This window comes from Salvia hispanica, chromosome 3 (genome assembly GCF_029641045.1).
Source record: "Salvia hispanica isolate PSC_SH4W2 chromosome 3, Shi_PSC_v1, whole genome shotgun sequence".
Classification (NCBI taxonomy): domain Eukaryota; kingdom Viridiplantae; phylum Streptophyta; class Magnoliopsida; order Lamiales; family Lamiaceae; genus Salvia; species Salvia hispanica.
Window position 1 is genome coordinate 47936333 of NC_142694.1, and position 21444 is coordinate 47957776.

The window sequence follows — 21444 nt, forward strand, 5'->3', positions numbered from 1 at the left end:
ATACTTCAGAGCATTTCAACAAGCAAGCATCAGTTTTAGCATCTGAGAACAGAGGAAGTGAGATGGAAATTCAAGTACAAGTTCAAGCTGATAGGTCATCACCAAATACTGAATATGGTGGACATGTCAATACTCAAAAATCAATTATGGAATCTGAGAACAGTGAAACTAAGTTGGAAATGCAAGAAGAAGTTGAAGCTGATAGGGCATCACCAACAACTAAATCTCCTGGACAAGTCAATAATCAATCATCACTTATAGAATTTGAAAACAGGAGTAGTGAGTTGGAAATTCAAGCAGAAGATGAAGCTGATAGGACATCACCAACAAATGAATCTCCTGCACATGTCAATATTGAAGCATCAATTATAGGATTTGAGAATAGGAAAAGTGAGTTTGAAATTCAAGCAGAAGATGAAGCTGATATAGACTTAAGAACACAAAATGCCTTGCATCTATTATCAAAAGCATGTATTGACTTTGAAATCAGCAACAATGAAGAAGCAATCAAGGCAACAAATGTTATTGTTGATATCATAAATGAACAGGTACAGTTTATAATAATTGTATTAAACTCTTGAATATTTTTATATGATTTTATATTAGTTATTGACATTGTGGATATCATAGTTGACATAGATTAAAATATAATTGACATTTTATAGCATGGAGTTTCAGGAAGACAGGGAGGATGCAGCTGCATGCTCAATTGTTGAGTATATGATGAGAGAGGGTATTGAAACACTGGATGACACTCCTCCTGAATCCAACATACAAATACAAGAACATAAAGGGAAAGATAAGATGCGTGAGGAAAAAGAAAAAACTCCTGAAAACACGGAAAGAAGAATGATTGTTTACAAGGTAAAAAAATGAATGAATTATTGTTTACATTGCTTGTAATAGTTGTTAAAATGTAATTGACACAGTTATTGACATGATATGTAGTGTAGTTGACATAATCATATTAGTTGTTGAAACAGTTAGTGTAATATAGTTGACATGATTTGTAATTGCAACTAATATTAAATTCAATGACAACAACATCTGAACCCTGTTCCGATCTCTGAGATTCCACTGGCTGAAGTTAGAGAGAAACGGACTCGTGCTGAAATACGTCCTAGCCCAGTGCTACGCTCACCATTTGAAATACGAGCTGTACATATGAAAACAACCCTGAACCCAGACGAAAGAGATATGTACTACTACATAGTAGAAACTGAAGGAACAAAAGAGTATGCATAATTTAATTCTTTGAATAATCTCTACAATCCTTTTATATTTACATACAGTTGACATAATTTATGAATGATATTTAAATGTTCTCTGCACGATTTCATTTCAGTGATTTATGTGTCTACACTAATGGCTTTGTTTGGGCAAGCAAAGGAGTGTTTTCATCTCTGAAACCCCATTCAGAAATTAGTACAGGTGTAATTGATGTATGGGCAGCACACCTGAACTACAAGGAAAGAGAAAGGGCAAAATCATCACCTCCGCGCCTGTTTCTGACAACATCCCCATGCGTGAGTAATCTAAATTTCTGTGTCAACTATTTGGATGACAAATTTCACTAACAAAAAAATGTTAAATGCAGTATTTGAATATAACAAATCGGCAGCCTCATTGGGATCCATTACAATCCCAGAATAACTTTGTGTCGCGAATTGAACAGGAGATTAGAACAATAGAAGATTTCGACTGGAGAAAGATTGATTTGGTAACAAATTTATTTTTGTTCAAAGATCTCACAGTTTCACCTACATAGTTTTCTACAGGAGTTGTCAAATTCTTTTCTCTAATTTTATCTAACATACAATACAGGTATTCTTCCCTGTTTTTAAAAGTGGCTATTACTATCTTGTGGTATTCTGGATGAGGATGAACAAAATTGAGATAATTGATAGTGCCAAACCACCTAGAGACAAGAATCCCTTGGAAAAGTATAGCTTTGATGTTGCAATACTGGTATGCTTTTTTAAATATAGCTAACATTATGTTTATATTTTTGTTGACATAATTTATGTATCTTGCTAAAATGCTTTGTATGCAAATTTTAATTTAGTTGTTTATATATTTGCAGAAAGATATGTTTGAGGCATACTTTGTAGAGAATAACATGACAGATCTATCACAGAATATAAAGAAGTCTCCTTACAAGGTTATTCCTTTAGATTGGGCCACAAGCAACAATAAAGAAGACAGTGGTGTTTATACGATGAGACATATGGAGACATACTTTGGCAGGAAGGGAAGGGATTGGGATATTGGCTTTACTCCACGCGGCTTGAAAATTCTACAGGTACTCAGAGGAAGATATTGCGAAGCAATGCTTACATCAGAGAGCAACAAGAAGTGTATGGATATGATATGCCATGCTAACATCTGGATGAATGCAAACAGGCAAAGATTATCTGCGTTACAGAACAAGTACAAGGAATGGTTTAGCCGTAGAACCAATAAGTAAACAGCTGTTTTATTTTGATTTGAACAAAGACTCGTTTGAATATTTGATATTATCATGTTTTTTAGATGGATGTGTAAAACAATTATTATATATCGATTTGAACTATGCAGCCTATAATAATATATCAACTATGAAATGAGTAAAGCAACTTGAATTTTATGTCAACAACTTGAATTTTATGTCAACAGCTCAAAAACAATTGTTTTAACTAAAAAAAATGTACAGCTATTTTTCTTCATTTTTTAATTTTAAATATGTATTGGCATCATTATCATAAAAAACATGTTAATAGTTTCCATATAAAAACTAAATAAATGTGAACAGTTTTTCAATAGGCTTCATATAAAATTTCAGATAACTCAATATTTTGAAGATATTGATGAATTATGGTCATACAATACATTTCAGTATAAAGCAAATTAAACGTGAAAAATAAAAAAGAAAATATAAATAAACTCTATGTAATGCCAATAACTAAATAATTGTCATGTCAACTGCCTTTTTTTCAACTATTAACAATGTCAACTGCCTTTTTTTCTAATAAGACGGATGAAAAGAAACCATGTACTCTACGAACTATTCCGCTAAGGCATAAAAAAGCAGAATAATAAATATTTCTCTAACACCTACTCTCTCACACATAGATTACCGCTCAAAGAAATTTCTGCTTCTCTCTAGTATTCAAACCCTTCGTTTAACAGATTTCATCTCTTGTCTAGGTTTCTAAATCGATTTAGAGTATTAGGAATGTCAACAGAAGAAAGAAACACAAGTGATTCAGTGTCTTTGACCGTTGCTGGTAAAACGATATCAGAAATGGAGGTTAACATCAAATCAACAGATATTACTGAAACGACTCATTCAGGTTAAACATTTCTTTGGTTTATTAATTGAATGACTTCAATTTCACTTTTGAAAAACACAGTATGATTATTCAAAAGATTTTATTTTTAGGTTTCATTATTTAATTATCTGATGAGTTCGAGTTTTGCTTTTTTAAAACAGCAGCAGAATATTTCTGAGGTTAAGTAGTATGTATTTAAATTTTTATGATTATTGACATTAAAAGATGTTTGTAGACATAGTAGTATTGACATTTTATAAAATAAATATTAACATAATGTATGCTTGTTTGAATTGCTGTTGACATAGTCATATGGTTCCATAAAATAGATATGAAAAACAAACGTGAATTCATATGTGAAGGGTCAGAGGATTACAAAGTATATCAATAGGGTATGATGGCAATTGTCATATGTATGATTGTAGTTGCTATAAATTTTGAAATGATAATACTGTATTGTTGACATTTTTATGAAATAGTGATATTGGCATTTTATACAATAATTATTGACATAATGTGAGCTTGTTTGAATGGTTGTCAAGATAGTTATATGGTTAACATTATATTACTGTATTTTTAACATTTTTATTGTACTTGCTTTTAAACCAGAAAAAAAGAACACAACAAAAAGAAAAAGAAGTACATCAATTGATGGGGATGAGTTGACTAGATCTGAGATTAGAAGTAAAAGAAAAAATGACAAGAGACCATTAATTGCTTCTGAGATTAGAAGTAAAAAACAGAATGAAATGTATACAGAGAATAAGGAACAGAAAAAGAAAAGTAATTTCTTTTCTAAAAGGCTTCTAGTCAAAAGGAAGACGTGGTATTTTATTGAAACACTGAGAAAATTGAATGAGGCCCAGATTAATGCTGTCAAGGACATGGGTTTTGGGAATGTTTTTCATTTCAAAATCGATTACATTCCTACCTATTTGGCTTTTGAATTGGTGAAATGTTTTGATGAAAAAGAGTGCAAGATAAAGCTAAATAATAGCAGGAGTGTTAGTATAACAGAGGACGATGTGGAGCTGGTATACGGATTTCCGAGAGGTAGGATAAATTACTCCAGAGATAACTGTAAAAGTAATGCGTCTTTCATGAGAGATATAGCCAAACATTGTGAAATAAAAGGAGGAAATGTTAGCCATAAAGCTGTGTAAGAGCTTATGTTAGAAGATAGTGAAGGAGGGTCATGGTTCAAAAGATTGTTCTTGTTACTTTTAGAATCAGGATTGATTGAGTCATCAACATGTGGAACAATAAAGTCTAAGATTGGGGAAATAGTTGACGATCTGGACAATATTGGAAATGTCAACTGGTGTTCGTATACGTTGTCTGTTCTGAAGTTTGCAAAGGAAAATTGGTCAAAGAAAAAGATGAAAGCTTTTGCAGGACCACTTCCTCTGCTCATGGTATGTTTTACGTTTCACATTAAAGTATTAATAGTGAATATAATGCTGACATAATGTTTTATAAGTAGTTGATATAGCTTATAATTGTTATTGATATGTATTTTATATGCAGCTCTGCTATATGGATAGAGTTTTACAAGCCAAACGTTCAGTTCCTCGCACATTCCCATTAATGAAAGGCTGGACAAGCACACATCTCCAGGCTAGGGAAGATAAGGAGATAGATGTGGGAATATTTGGTAATGGACTTATCTTCAGAAGATATGTCCGTAATCTGGAGCAGGAGCAGGAGCAGGAGCCTCAACAACAGATTCCACACGTAGTTGACAGTGGGGTTGGGTCTTCCCAAAATTTTGTCCCAAAAGATATGATGCAGAATGTAATGAAATACATTCAACTCATAAATTATGGGAAGACAAATCTAGTAAAAACCCTTGAAGAAGTTCCTACACAAGTCCAAACTAATCATCTATTTGGATTAGTATGTGATATTGCTAGATCTGCAATTGGAAGCCCAACAACTTCTGTTCAATCTGTGGAAGACAAGTGTGTAAAATTGGCAGAGTCATTTCTTCAAGACAAAAATGAGGCATTTGACAACTGTAAAACAATCTGTGAAGCACTAGTTACTGTTGAAAAGAAAAAGGAAGAACTTGAAGATTTGACTAAATTTCCAACTTTCAAATGGAGAGATTGCTATAACAAAGTAAGTACATTATTTTGTTTACATACCTTTTCTCTAAGTTGAAATTAATTTAATATTAATTATAAATAACCTTTTCAATAGACTGCTGAAGAAGAAGTATGTGAAAAACAACAAAGTGAAGGACAAGAAGAACAAGAAGGATCAAAAGAGGACAACATATGTGGCACCAATAATGAATCAACGTCTCCTATATCACCTCCTGTACTAGAGTCTGATAACAAGGAGAGTGAGAAAGAAAACCAGAAAGATCTTGAACAGGTACAATTTACAATTACTATCTTAAACTATAAAGATATTCTGCATTTTATAGAAAAAAATATAATTAACATAACATAATGTGTTTCAATTGAAATAACAGGAAGATAAGAAGAACCAAGATGACACACATGGTGAACCGGACAGAGAAAATCCACTGTATAAAGAAAATAATATTGTTGAGGTAACTAAAACTAAGATTAAACTGTATATAATTTTTATAAAATAAGTGAAGTGTTGTTGACATGAGTTGATAGTGTAGTTGATATAAGATATAATAATTATTGACATGACTTCTACGTGTAGTTAACATGGACCATTTTGTTTACATATATTTCTCAAAGTTAAAATTAATTTAATATTAATTATAAATGACTATTTCAATAGACTGCTAATGAAGAAGTACATGAAGAACAAGATAATGAAGAACAAGAAGAAGGAGAAGCATCAAAAGAGAAAACAACATGTGGTGTCAATAATGAATCAGTGTCTCCTATGTCAACACTTGTTCTAGAATCTGGTAATAAGAGGAGAGAGATAGAAAATCAGAAAGATCTTGTACAGGTACAATTTACAATAATTATCTTAAACTCTAAATATATTCTGCATATTATAGATAAAAATATAATTGACATAACGTAATATATTTCAGTTAAAATGGATAAAGAAAATAATATTGTTGAGGTAAGTATAACTAAAATCCATTATATTATTTTTATAAAATGAAAGAAATGTTGTTGACATGACTTGATAGTGTAGTTCATATGATTTATAAAAATTATTGACATGGCTTTTACTTGTAGTTGACATAACTTATAAGTGTTGTTGACATAGCCTCTATGAGTAGTTAACATATTATGTACTGTAGTTGACAAGAGAAAGAAACAGAATCCATATCTCTACATTGTCATTTTCTGATCCTAAAGGGAAGAGTCAAATCTCGTCTTTTGTTATTTAGAATTAATTATAAATTACTAATTTAATAGGCTGTTGAAGAAAAAGAAGAAGAAGGAACAAAAGAAGACATAGTAGGTGATAACAATAGTGAATCAGCCTCTACTATTTCACCTCCAGTTGCAAGTTCAATGGATGACGCACATGTTGAAATGAACAAAGCAAAGCAACAGGAGAAAGGAAAAGAGAAAGAAGAGAATATTGTTAAAGTGAAGTAACTGAAACTAAAATTAGATATTGTATTGTTTTTATAAAATGGCTTGAAAGTGTGGTTGACAGTTGGTTATAATTGTTATTGACATTATTTGTATGTGTAGTTGACATGTCTTATACTTGTTGTTGATGTGAATTTTATTTGCTGTTAATATGTATCTGTGTGTAGCAGAGATGGTATGTACTATAATTTATATAACTCGTATGTGCCGTTGACATAATATGCACCATACTTGACATAATTATAATAGTTGTTGACATGATTTTTAATTGAAACTAACATGAATTTTATTTGAACTGACAGAAGAATGTTGTTCCATGCTCTGAGATTCCACAGACAGAATGTAGTGTGAAAGAGTCTGATGATAAAATGCATTCCGTCCCATTCCTAGGCTCTCCAGTTGACATCAGAGCTGTAGATACAAAAACATATCTGGAATCTTATGAAAGAACTGTGTACTACTACATACTAGAAACAGAAGGAACAGATGAGTATGCATTATTTAATTATTTCATTGAGCTAAAAATTTTTTTAGTTTTCTATGAAGTAAACATAATTTATAAATATTGTTCATATGTCATTTGTATAACTTCATTTCAGAAATGCATGCATTTATGAAGATGATTTTACTTGGGCGACCAAGGAATTGTTTTTATCACTGAAGCCCCATGTTGAAATTAATGTGGGTGTAATAAATGCTTGGGCTTCACACCTGAACAACAGAGAAAATGAAAGGCCAACAACATCACTTTCACGTTTTTTTATGAGTACATCTCCATGTGTAAGTAATCTTAAATTATATGTAAACTATTTGAGTCAGATGTCTCCCTAACCAAATATGTTAATTGCAGAATTTCAATGTAACAAATCGGCAGGAAAATTGGGATGCTTTGACAGCAAAGACAAATTTTATTTCTCAGATAAATAATGAGGTTGAAAGAAGACCAAATTTCAACTGGAGAAAAATTGATTTGGTAATAACATCTAAAAATGATATCTATGTTATAATATGAACAAGTATTCTATGTATATAACTATATATTTCATGTCATACAGGTCTTCTTCCCAGTTTGTGCAGATAATCATTACTACCTTGTAGTATATTGGATGAAGAAAAACATCATTGACATCATAGATAATATAAAGCCAGTTAAAGATACAGATCCGTTGAAGAATTATGACATTGATATTGGCTTACTGGTATGCTTTTATATATGTTATAGACATATTCTCTACATTGTGTTGAAATGCTTTATACATGTAGTTTAAATTAATTATTTATATATTTTGCAGAAAGATATGTTTGAAGGATACTTCATAGAGAAGAAATTGCTAGATCTTTCAGAAAATATAAACAAGTCTTCATTCAACTTTGTGAATTTAGAATGGGCAACAACCACAAACATAAAGGATTGTGGTGTCTATTTGATGAGGCACATGGAGACCTATGTTGGGAAAAAGGGCAGTGATTGGGATATCGGCTTCTCTGCGCGTAGTCTGAAGATTATCCAAATACTCAGGGGAAGATATTGCTGCACGATGATTGCATCAATTTATAATAACCAGAGATCAACAATGTTACAACTAGCTCGTGATTGGATGGAAGCAAACATGGACAAATTGCATAAGCTAGACAACAAATACAAGAAGTTGTTTAGTTGTAGAAAGAGGAAGTGAACAAAAACATATTTTAATGTATGATGTTAACTTATTTTCTGGATTGGTTTTAAAATAATTATTATGCACTCTGACTTTTGTTGACATGGCTAGTATTTGTAGTTGACATGACTTAAAGTTGTTATCAAGATGTTTTCTATGTATTATTCACATGGATAAGTAAAACAGTTATCACAATATATTATTTTTATAAAATGAGTGAAGTGTTGTTGACATGACTTTATAGTGTAGTTGATATGAGTTATAATAATTATTGATATGGCTTCTACGTGTAGTTGACATAAGTTATAAGTGTAGTTGACATGGCCTCTATGAGTAGTTGACATAATTTATAAGTGTAGTTGACATGGCCTCTATGAGTAGTTGACATATTATGTACCGTAGTTGACATTACTTTTATGACAACAAATGAACCGTAGTTGACATGGCAAGAATTTGTAGTTGACATAAATTTTATGTTCATTAAAAAAGAAAAGCCAACAACTTCAACATTTGAACAACATTGAAAAAAAACCTATGCAATCTTTAATAATATGTCAACTATGAAATCAGTACAGCAACTTATATAGAAATGTCAACAACTTGAATTGAATGTCAATAGCTCAAAAACAATTCTTGTAACTAAAAAATATTTACACCTATTTTTCTTAATTTTTAAATTTTAAATATGTACTGGTAAGATTATTATAAAAAACATGTTAATAGTTTCAATATAAAAATTCAACATTTTGTCCATACCTTAATTATCAAATCTCAATAACTTATAGGAAAAATTTGAACATCTTATCAATAGGCTTCATATAAAATTTCAGAAAACTCAATATTTGGAATAAATTTATAAATTATGGTAATATAACACATGTCAATATAAAGCAAATTAAATGTCAAAAACAAAAAAGAAAATATAAATCATGTAAACTGCCTTTTTTTAATTCAAAAGTTAACGATGCCATTGTCTTATTTTCTAATAAACTGCCGGAAAAAAATTTAATTTATAGTAATAAATGCCAACAAGAGAAAGATGAGCTACACTCTATTCTATCTTCTTCTCTCTCAAAAATACATTACCACTCAGAAAATTTCGACTACTATCTCATATACAAACCCTACATCTACTCGACTTCATCTCTTTTCTAGATTTCTAAATCGATTAAGAGTACTAGGAATGTCAACCGGACAAAAAAACACAAGTGATTCAACTGGATCGTTGGGGTTTCCTGTAGAAACGACATCAGAAACGGAGGTCAACACCAAATCAACAAATAGTACTGAAACGACTCATTCAGGTTAAAGATTTCTTTCGTTTATTAATTGTATGACTTCAATTTCAGTTTTTTAAAACAAAGTTTTATTATCTAAAAGATTTTATTTTTAGGTTTCATTATTTAATAATCTGATGAGTTCGACTTTTGCTTTTTGAAACACCAGAAGAATAATTTTGAGGTTAAGTATTATGTATTTAAATTTTTATGATTATTGACATTAGAAGATGTCTGTTGACATAGTAGTATTGGCATTTTATAAAATGAATCTTAACATAATGTATATCTCTTCAAATAGATATGTTCTGTAGAAACAAACGTGAATTTATATGTGAAGTGTCAATAATTATTGTATGATTGTAGTTGCTACAAATTTTGAAATGATAATACTGTATTGTTGACATTTTATACAATAATTATTGACATAATGTGAGCTTGTTTAAATGGCTGTGAAGATAGTTATGTGGTTGATATAAACTAGATTTGTTGTATTTATAAAGAATTGTTTATGTTAAACAACATATGACTGCACTTGTCATATATAGGGTTGTAGTTTCTATTAATTTTGATATTATATTACTGTATTGTTGACATCATTATTTTAATTGCTTTTAAAACCAGAAAAAAAGAACACAACAAAAAGAAAAAGAAGTACATCAATTGATGAGGATGAGTTGATTACATCAGAGATTAGAAGTAAAAGAAAAAATGACAAGAGAAAATTAATTGCTTTTGAGACTAGAAGCAAAAAACAGAAAGAAATGTATACAGAAGCTAAGGAACAGAAAAAGAAAAGTAATTTCTTTTCTAAAAGGCTTCTAGTCAAAAGGAAGACGTGGTATTTTATTGAAACACTGAGAAAATTGAATGAGGCCCAGATTAATGCTGTCAAGGATATGGGTTTGTTTTTCATTTCAACATCGATTACATTCCTACCTATTTGGCATTTGAATTGGTTAAATGTTTTGATGAAAAAGAGTGCAAGATAAAGCTAAATAATAGCAGGAGTGTTAGTATAACAGAGGACGATGTGGAGCTGGTGTATGGATTTCCGAGAGGTAGGATAAATTACTCCGGAGATAACTGTAAAAGTAATGCATCTTTCATGAGAAAGATAGCCAAACATTGTGAAATAAAAGGAGGAAATGTTAGCCATAAAGCTGTGGAAGATCTTATGTTAGAAGATAGTGAAGGAGGGCCATGGTTCAAAAGATTGTTCTTGTTACTATTAGAATCAGGATTGATTGAGCCATCAACATGTGGAACAATAAAGTCTAAGATTGGGGAAATAGTTGACGATCTGGACAATATTCGAAATGTCAACTGGTGTTCATATACATTGTCTGTTCTGAAGTTTGCAAAGGAAAATTGGTCAAAGAAAAAGATGAAAGCTTTTGCAGGACCACTTCCTTTGCTCATGGTATGTTTTATGTTTCACATTAAAAATTATTAATAGTGAATATAATGTAAACATATATCAACATATGTCGTGACATATGTCACTGATTTAGCATTTGTTGATATATTTTTCTCTTAATTGACACTGGATTACTCACACAAAGTAAGCACATAATGTTGTATATGTAGCTGATATAGCTTATAATTGTATGTATTTTATATGCAGCTCTGTTACATGGATAGAGTTTTACAAGCCAAACGTTCAGTTCCTCGCACATTCCCATTAATGAAAGGCTGGACAAGCACACATCTCCAGGCTAGGGAAGATCAGGAGATAGATGTGGGAATATTTGGTAATGGAGTAATGTTCAGAAGATATATCCATGAACAGGAGCAGGAGCCGGAGCAGGAGCCTCAACAACAGATTCCCCATGTAGTTGACAGTGAGGTTGGGTCTTCCCAAAGTGTTGTCCCAAAAGATATCATGCAGAATGTAATGAAATACATTCAAATGATGAACTATGGGAAGACCAATCTAGTAAAAACCCTTGAAGAAGTTCCTACACATGTCAAAACTAATCATCTATTTGGATTAGTATGTGATATTGCTAGATCTGCAATTGGAAGCCCAACAACTTCTGTTCAATCTGTGGAAGACAAGTTTGTAAAATTGGCAAAGTCATTTGTTCAAGAAAAAGATGAGGCATTCGACAACTGTAAAACGATATGTGAATCACTAGTTGTTGTCGAAAAGAAAAAGGAAGCACTTGAAGATTTGACAGAATTTCCAACTTTCAAATGGAGAGATTGCTATAACAAAGTAAGTACATTATTTTGTTTACATATATTTTCTCTAAGTTGAAATTAATTTAATATTAATTATAAATTACTATTTCAATAGACTACTGAAGAAGAAGTACATGAAGAACAACAAAGTGAAGAACAAGAAAATGAAGAACGACAAGGATCAAAAGAGTACAACACATGTGGCGTCAACAATGAATCAGCGTCTCCTATATCACCACCTGTAATAGAATCTGATAACAAAGGGAGTGAGACAGAAAATCAGAAAGATCTTAAACAGGCACAATTTACAATAACTATATTAAACTATAAAGATATTCTGCATATTGTAGGAAAAAATATAATTGACATAACGTAATATGTTTTAATTGAAACAATAGGAAGATAAGGAGAATCAAGATGGAACAAACGTTGAAACAGAGAGAGAAATCCCACTGGATAAAGAAGATAATACTGCTGAGGTAACTAAAACTAAAATTAAACAGTATGTTATTTTTATAAAATGAGTGAAGTGTTGTTGACATGACTTGATAGTGTAGTTGATATGAGTTAAAATAATTATTGATATGGCTTCTACATGTAGTTGACATAACTTATAAGTGTAGTTGACATGGCCTCTATGAGTAGTTGACATATTATGTACCGTAGTTGACATAACTTATAAGTGTAGTTAACATGGCCTTTATTAGAAGTTGACATATTATGTACCGTAGTTGACATTACTTTTATGACAAGATATGAACCGTAGTTGACATGGCAAGAATTTATAGTTGACATGAATTTTATGTTCACCGAAAACAGAATATTGCTTCATTATCTGAGAGTGCACTTCCAGAAGATCAAAACAGATCAGAACTCAACAAAGCAGAAGTAAATGATGTTGATATACTGCCATACCTTGAAGTTCATGAAAGAGATCTCTACTACTACATAGTAGAAACTGGAAGAATAGATAAGTATGTATAATTTAGTTTTCTAAACAGTTGACAAGATTTATGATTGTTGTTCATATATAATTTTTATAACTTCATTTCAGGAATACATGTGTATATGATGATGATTTTACTTGGGCATCCAAGGAATTGTTCAACTCACTGAAGCCCCATGAAGAAATTAAATCTGGTGTTATTGACTCATGGGCTTCATATTTGAACAACATTGAAAAAGAAAAGCCAACAACTTCACCTGCACGCTTTTTCATGACAACATCTCCAACAGTGAGTAATCTAAAAATTTATATAAAATATTTGAATTACAAATCTTCTTAACCAAATATGTTAATTGCAGAATTTCAATGTTACAAATCGGCCAGAAAGTTGGAATACTATGATTGCTACGAACAAATTCATTGATGAAATAGAGAATGAGATTCAAAAAAGACTGGAATTTGATTGGAGAAACATTGATTTGGTAATTAGATCTAACAATTAAATTTTTGAGAAAATATTAGGATGTGTTCTTTGAATGTAATTTTATCTTCAATGTCATATAGGTCTTCTTTCCAATCTGGGAACACCGACGTTACTACCTGGTAGTATTTTGGCTGAAAGAAAGTAAGATTGAGATCATAGACAACAAAAAAGTTAATGGCATGGAAGCATTAGAGGAGTATGGACATAAAATTGGTTTACTGGTATGATTTTTTTTTATATTATTGAAACAGTCTCTACATTCTGTTGATATAATTTATGCACAATGTTAAAATGTATTTTATTTGTAGTTTTATTTATTTATTAATATATTTGCAGAAAGATATGTTGGAGGCATACTACAAAAAGAAGAACTTGTTAGACATATTCGAAAATATTAACAAGTCTTACATCGATATTCTTTCCTTGAAGTGGGCCAGAAGCAGTAACATAAAGGACTGTGGTGTCTATTTAATGAGACACATGGAAACTTATGTTGGAAAAAAAGATAGTGAATGGAATGTTGGCTTCTCTGCACATAACATAAAGATACTCCAGGTACTGCGTGGAAGATATTGCTACAACTTGATTGCATCAAGTTACAACAACCAGAGAGTGCCCATTTTAGAAGTAGCTAATGCATGGATGGAAGAAAACAAGCACAGATTGAATAGTTTAAACAACAAATACAAAAAGTGGTTTGTTAATAGAAAGTAGTGAAACAAAATTTGGGATGTATTTAACATTTAATGTTATTAGCTTACTTGTTTTTGGATGGATTTAAAAACAACTACTACTGTGATTTTAACTTTTGAACTTATGAAAATGTATATTTTCTGTTAATTTTGTTATGATTCACATGACTTATTATTATTGTTAATATGGCTTATAATTCTTATTGACATGACTCATAATTGTTGGTGACATAATTCTATAGATACTTAAGATAGTAAATATATAGTTGACACAGCTTTAACGTGTAATTGACATAACATTTATGTATCTTTGACACTATATGCACCATAGTTGATATAATTGTTATTAACATGACTTATAATTGGTGTTGACATGGCTTATAATTATTATTGATACAGTTCTGTGCATAGTTGACATGATTTATATTTGTTGTTAAAATGATTCTGTGCGTAATTGACATAGTATTTAACGTAATTGAAATGGGTCTATACGTAGTTGACATGACTGACATGATTCAATTTGTAGTTAAAATACTATGTAATATACTTATATGTGCAGTTGACACGGCTCTAACGTGTAGTTGACATGAATTTTATGGACTGTTGAAACGATATGCACAAAAGTTAATATAATTGTAAAACTAATATAGTTGACATGGATTGTACATGTAGTTGAAATGGCTTAAAACATAGTTGACATGAATAGTATATGTCGTTAACACGAAGTTCACCATAGTTGACATAATTATATTAGTTGTTGATATGGCTAGTACGTATAGTTAACATGGTTTATAACATAATTAACATAACTTGTACGTGTAGTTGACAAGATATGTACCGTAGTTGACATGACTGGTATGTACCCTTGACACGATGTGAACCATAATTGACATAATTATATTAGTTGTTGACATGGCCAGTATATATAATTGACATGATTTTTAATTGTTGACATGTGCAACTTAAAAACATGATAGAGCACGAAGGCAAGGCAGAGTCCAAGTTGTACTAAAAAGTCAACTACTTATAACCAAATGTCAACACCTTTTATAAAGGTGTACAAGTCAGAAAACAAAACTTAAAATTAAAAAACAGAATCATAAAATAGATGCCAACAAAGAGTAAAATCAGATATTAACAACTAACAAGAAAATGTCAATAATTTGTAGTCTATGTCAACAACTAAAAAACAATCATATGTCCTTTCTGCCACAGCTTCTAGCATTATGATCAGTAATTTTATGACATTTTCCACAACGCCTATGAGGTTTATTTGCTTTTTCAATTGCTTTCTCTATGCTTGACTTAATCCTGCTCTTCTTGTCACTTGCACCTCCTTTTGTACTAACCACATCTGGAGCATGGGCAGTTATTTCTTCAGGAACAGCAATACCATATATGTTCATAATTGAATCATTTTTATCAAGAGAAGATGATCCAGCACAGTCATCTTTAAAGATTTGAGGACCAATACCCGCAAGCAAATTATCCAAAGCAATCAAATGATCTTTATTTCTAAAAGCACGCTGATATAGACCAAAGTAACGACCATGACATCTGTTAGCAATCTTTAGTTTGTCATCTTTGTTAGAACCTGCGCACATATAAAATGTCAACAGAATATATAAGATGTCAACTGTCTATATAAGATATGTCAACAGCTTAAACAACACATGCTAAAACTTAAACTGAAATATGTATAGAAAACAGTTTGCATACATCTGTCAGATGCACTTGTAAGACCATGAACTGCCTTTAGTAATTCACTTTTAAGCCAACGGTTACCAACATATTTCTCTGGAATATTGTTGACATCTTTGTTTCTAAGAATGAAAAAAAGATGGCTGCATAGATAACCACACCTTAAAAATAGTTTACACTCACATTCATATGACTCAGTCTCTATCTCATATCTAACTGTAAAGATCTTCTTTCTAGCATCAGAAACTTTGAAGACCTCGATGTTCTCCAATGTGGACATGCTAATCATCCGACAACTCTTATCAGCCTCAACAATCAAATCTTGTACCACTCTAAACATCCTATCTGTGTAAACAGATCCCAATTGCTTCTCAAATGCTAAATCAGTGACATATTTTGGAGTGATTACAGAATCATAATAGTCAAGCCTTTCAGTTTGATTCCTTTGAGCATCAATGGCATTGTTATACTGAAGAGTGAAGTCAGCAAAATTGAACAACGGTTTCGAGTACCTCTTAAAAAAACTGTTTTCAGATTCTGAAAAAGATGTTGTTCTCATTAAAGAACCCATAGGAACATCTCTAAAGAAGGCTGGGATCCACATCTGTCTGATCAAAAACATATCCTTAAACCACTTATGATCTTCTACACTATATTTTTCAACAATACTAGTCCATAATATATCAAACTCATCTGGATCTAACAACTCTGACCAAACACAAGACTTAAACTCCTTACTAAACTTTTCTCTATCAGAAATTAATTTAGGTATCTTCTCAAATAACTTGCTCATAATATGCCACATACACAAACGATGCCTTGTACCAGGTAATACTTTCTCAATAGCAAGCCTCATTCCCCAATCTTGGTCAGTAATTATGATTCTTGGAGCAACACCCATGCATTCAACAGATACAGTGAAAAGCCATAAAAATGCATCACAATTCTCACCGGATACAAAACCAGCTCCAAACGCAATAGGACACCCATGATTGTCTTTCCCAGTAAATGGACCAAACACCATACGATACCTATTGAACAAATACATTAACACAAAACATCAATAATGTCAATTATAGATATATGCTATGTCAACTATTAAATCAGAAATGATGCAAAGTACAAATGTATCATATGTCAACTACCATGTCAACTACCATCTATGTCAACTAATAAGTATAATAAATAAACTACCTGTTTGTTGAATATGTTGTATCAAATGCTACAACATCTCCAAACATGTGGTAATGCTTCCGAGACTCAGCATCAGACCAGAATAAGCTCACTAACTTATTATCTTCATATGATAATTGATATTTGTAAAAAAAGCCTTCACAAATTCTCTTCTTCTCTTGCATCTGATTTAGAATCATTTGCACATCCACTTCTTTTAATTTCTCTTTAATATCACGTGAACAATTCCTAACATCAGTCAACGTACACCCAACAACATCATAACCACCGAAAAACTCTTTTAATAAGTTAAAAGTAGAGGTAGGACCGATGTTAGCTTTGGTGCAATCTTCAACAAACTTGTGATGAACATCATTCAAACTCCGATTACCTTTCAAAAATCTCTTATGATCTTTATCAACCATAGTATGATTATGTTCCTCAACAAACTGATGCACTAGGTAATACTTATCACCAAAATCAGAAAAAAACTTAAAACTAATTCTCGCTCCACATCCACATCTTTTCGTTCCACGTCTACGTCTCTTCTTTGAAGATACTTCTTCATCATCAGACACATTACCATCCTCAGATACATTAACATCAACATCCAATGAATCTACCGTATGAAATCCTTGTCTATTGCAAACAATATAATGAAAAATAATAACACCACCACTAGACCTATTCCCAAATCTTCGACAATCAAAACGACACTCCTGAGCATACATTTCATAAAATGAAATTCCTTCCTCAAGAGAAGAAAATTTTTGACCTTCAAAAGGCCTCAACTCAGGCTTGCAAATTGGAATAACAGACCCTACAACATAGAATATTTACCCAAGAACATAAATCATGTCAACAGATTTTCAAGTCATGTCAACAGAGAATAAATCAACAACATAACAGCTTTAGTTATCTCTAAAGAGGTGGTTGCACTCTTGTAAAATTCTTAGACAATTATTATAAGTTATGTAAGCCAAAATATCAAAATAGACTTCAGATTACAAGGATCAAAATGTCCAGATTAATGAAACAGAAAGTGAACAAAGAGCATGACAACAACACAGAATATTTACCAAGGAACATAAATCATGTCAACAGATTTTCAAGTCATGTCAACAGAGCATAAATCAGCAACATAACACAAAAAAATCATCTTAATGAAAATCAAACCAAACTACCTTCACCATTCATAAATCATGTCATCAGATTTTCAAGTTACATCAATGCAAATCAAAAGACTTACGTAAATTACCCCTATAGTTATCTCTAAAGAGGTGGCTGCACTATTATAAATTCTTAGACAATTGTTATAAGTTATGTAAGCCAAAATATCAGAACAAGCTTCAAATTACAAGGATCAAAATGTACAGTTTAATTAGAATACACTGATGGAAACACACGATGTCAACAGAATAATTAACAAATACACATAAATCATGTCAACAGAGCATAAATCACCAACATAACACAACAAAATAATGTTAATGAAACAGAAAGTGAACAAAGAGCATAGCAACAACACAGAATATTTACCAAGGAACATAAATCATGTCAACAAATTTTCAAGTCATGTCAACAGAGCATAAATCACCAACATAACACAACAAAATAATGTTAATGAAACAAAATGTCCACAAAGAGCATAACAACAACACAGAATATTTAACAAGTAACATAAATCATGTCAACAGATTTTCAAATCATGTCAACAGAGCATAAATCACCAACATAACACAAAAAATTCATGTTAATGAAAATCAAACAAAACTACCTCCACCATTCGTCGACGTAGACTCAGAATAAGATGAAGAATCCATCAAATAACACTTAGCTGTTGATTATGAACTGAAATCGGACCTGAAGATGAGAAAAAAAAAACTAATTAGGAACAAATTTAACTGGGCATCAACAAATAAAGGATAAAAACAGAATAAAAGTGGGTATAATCGACCGAAAAACGTCAAAATCAACAGAGAAATCCGTCGAAAATCCGTCGAACTGTTCGTCTGTTTTTCGAAAATTGAAGCACAAATCAGATATCGTTGAAATCGTTGAAATCGTCTGAGTCTAATTTCGTGAATCAATAGAATCATAAATCCTTAGAATAGATTCAATCAGTGATAGTATTGAATTGTTAAATTCTCAGCAGAATCGCCGATGCAACATGAATATGATGAAGAACCCTAAATTAAAACGCGAAAAGACCATTATACCCTTTCATGTTAAACTAATCTAATAATATTTATTGTGTGGCAAAATCTGGACCACTCATTTAATAAAAATGAGTGGTTGATATTGCATCTCATTTCTCAATTAGCCTAAATAATCTCAATTGATCATGATCCTATATATATATATAGGTCCATGATCAATTGAGATTTTTTAGGGTCATTGTGAAATGAGATGCAATATCAGCCACTCATTTTTATTAAATGAGTGGTCCAGATTTTGCCACACAAAATATATTTTTAGATTAATTTATTTTGAAAGGGCAGAATGGTAATTTCAGGGATGATTGAGAAATTAATCTGCAAAACAGCGTAGCTAGGCTTCAGCCCTCACCACCACCACCACCGGCGGGGAAAGCCAACAATTATCTCTTCCGGCGCGCCGGCGTGTTCAGCTAGTCGGAGCACCCCTCTCTTGTCACTGACGCCGTCGAGAATGGCTGGTTGCGATTCGCTTTCGCCGCGGTGGTGAAATCGTCTCCTTCGGTGAAGTCGGCGCGGTCGTTGCTCGGTGCGTGCGGCAACGGCGGTGATAATCGCAGCATCGAGGTCGGGTGTGAGGTCTGCGAGGGATCGGCTGATTTTATGGACAAAATTCGGCTGAATCCAATTTGAATTTGAATTTGGGATCCAATTTCAATTTTGAGCCCTAGCTTAATTTGGTACTGTTTGTTTTGCAGCTTACTGGAACCAATTGATTTGATGATAGAAGGAGCTCAGAATCTGGTGGTGCCGATACGGAGTATCATTTCAGAGTTCGAGTTCGAGCAACTTCTACCCTCCCATTCTTCGTCATCGTCAAATCCGCCGGAGCCATCAGCCCCTTGCCGGCGCCGCCCGGGCGCTGTTGATTACTGTCTCGATTACTTCCCATTCCTGTTTGTGATTTGATGGAGAAATACAATTTGATGCAATTTGATGCAATTCAGTTTATGATTCATGCAATTTGATAGAGAAATACAAGCTTAATCATAATGCACTCCAAGTGTTTGGAGATATTTCCCAATTGAGAATTAGTTAAGAGTCAGATTCAAGATTTAGCTATCTTTATTTTTTAATGTCAACTACGCACATATAATGTCAATTGCATGTGTAATCTATGTCAACTATTGCTGTTGACATTAATTATTGGTAAAATGTTACTGCTGACATAAATAACGTTGTTGTTGACATTACAGTTGACATAATGGCTTTGTAGTTGACATCGCGTGAAAATGACAATTATGCCCCCTAGTTGACATAATGTCACAGTAGTTGACATTGAGCGAAAATTGTGAATAAGTGGCTAAGATTGCATCTCAATTCTCAATTAGGCCCAAAAATCTCAACCTAACAAGACCCTATATATATATCCGTATTTTAAAAGAATTCAAGAATCAAAGTTGAATTTTTTTGGAAAGTTGAATCGAGCAAATCTATCCGTCTTTTAAAAGCTACTCCCTCCGTCCACGAATAGGAGTCCCGTTTTTCCATTTTAGTCCGTCCGCGAATAAGAGTCCCGGTTCACTTTTACCATAAATGGTACTAGGGTCCCACCTCCACCTAACTCCATTCACTCACATATCATTTAAAACTAATATATACAAGTGGGACCCTTATTCCACTAACTTTCTTCCACCCACTTTTCTTAACATTTCTTAAAATCCGTGCCGTAAACAAATGGGACTATTATTCGTGGACGGAGTGAGTAGTTGACTAATGTTACGAATTAAACTTGATGGCTAACCTATCCCTATGTAACTATACGTCTAAATTAACATACGACATAATAATACACATGAAGTCGTTGTAGTATAGTGGTTAGTATTTCCGCCTGTCACGCGGGTGACCCGGGTTCGATCCCCGGCAACGGCGATTGTTTTTCGATATCTTTTCTATTAATCTTTTTGCTTCAAAACAAAAGAAATTTGTTCAAATGATAAAATGTCTGAGCCCGGGTTCGAACCGGGGACCTCTAGTGTGTGAGACTAGCGTGATAACCGACTACACCACCCAGACATTATTGCCCTATTCCACTATCTACGTAATCTATAAGGAAGCCCCAAGCAATACTTAATTAAAGTTTTATTCTACTTATGGTTTATAATATATCATTCAATAATTTGTAGGCATAATCTGCAAGTACAATAGTAGTGTTGGTACATTAAACTTTTAAAGTCATTGTGTTTCGTGGCCATTGTTGAAATAAAGAAAATGAAATCACATGATATTAATATATTTTCCTTTTCTCTTCTTT

General features: G+C 32.2%; 2 non-coding genes across 2 annotated transcripts; one reads left to right on the forward strand and one right to left on the reverse strand.

Annotated features, from left to right (window-relative positions):
- Positions 1-20990: 20990 nt before the first annotated feature.
- On the forward strand, positions 20991-21062 carry TRNAD-GUC (transfer RNA aspartic acid (anticodon GUC)). The gene has a single exon. It is a non-coding gene; the product is annotated as a tRNA-Asp (tRNA).
- A 70-nt stretch (positions 21063-21132) lies between these two features.
- On the reverse strand, positions 21133-21206 carry TRNAV-CAC (transfer RNA valine (anticodon CAC)). Its single transcript has one exon. It is a non-coding gene; the product is annotated as a tRNA-Val (tRNA).
- Positions 21207-21444: the final 238 nt, after the last annotated feature.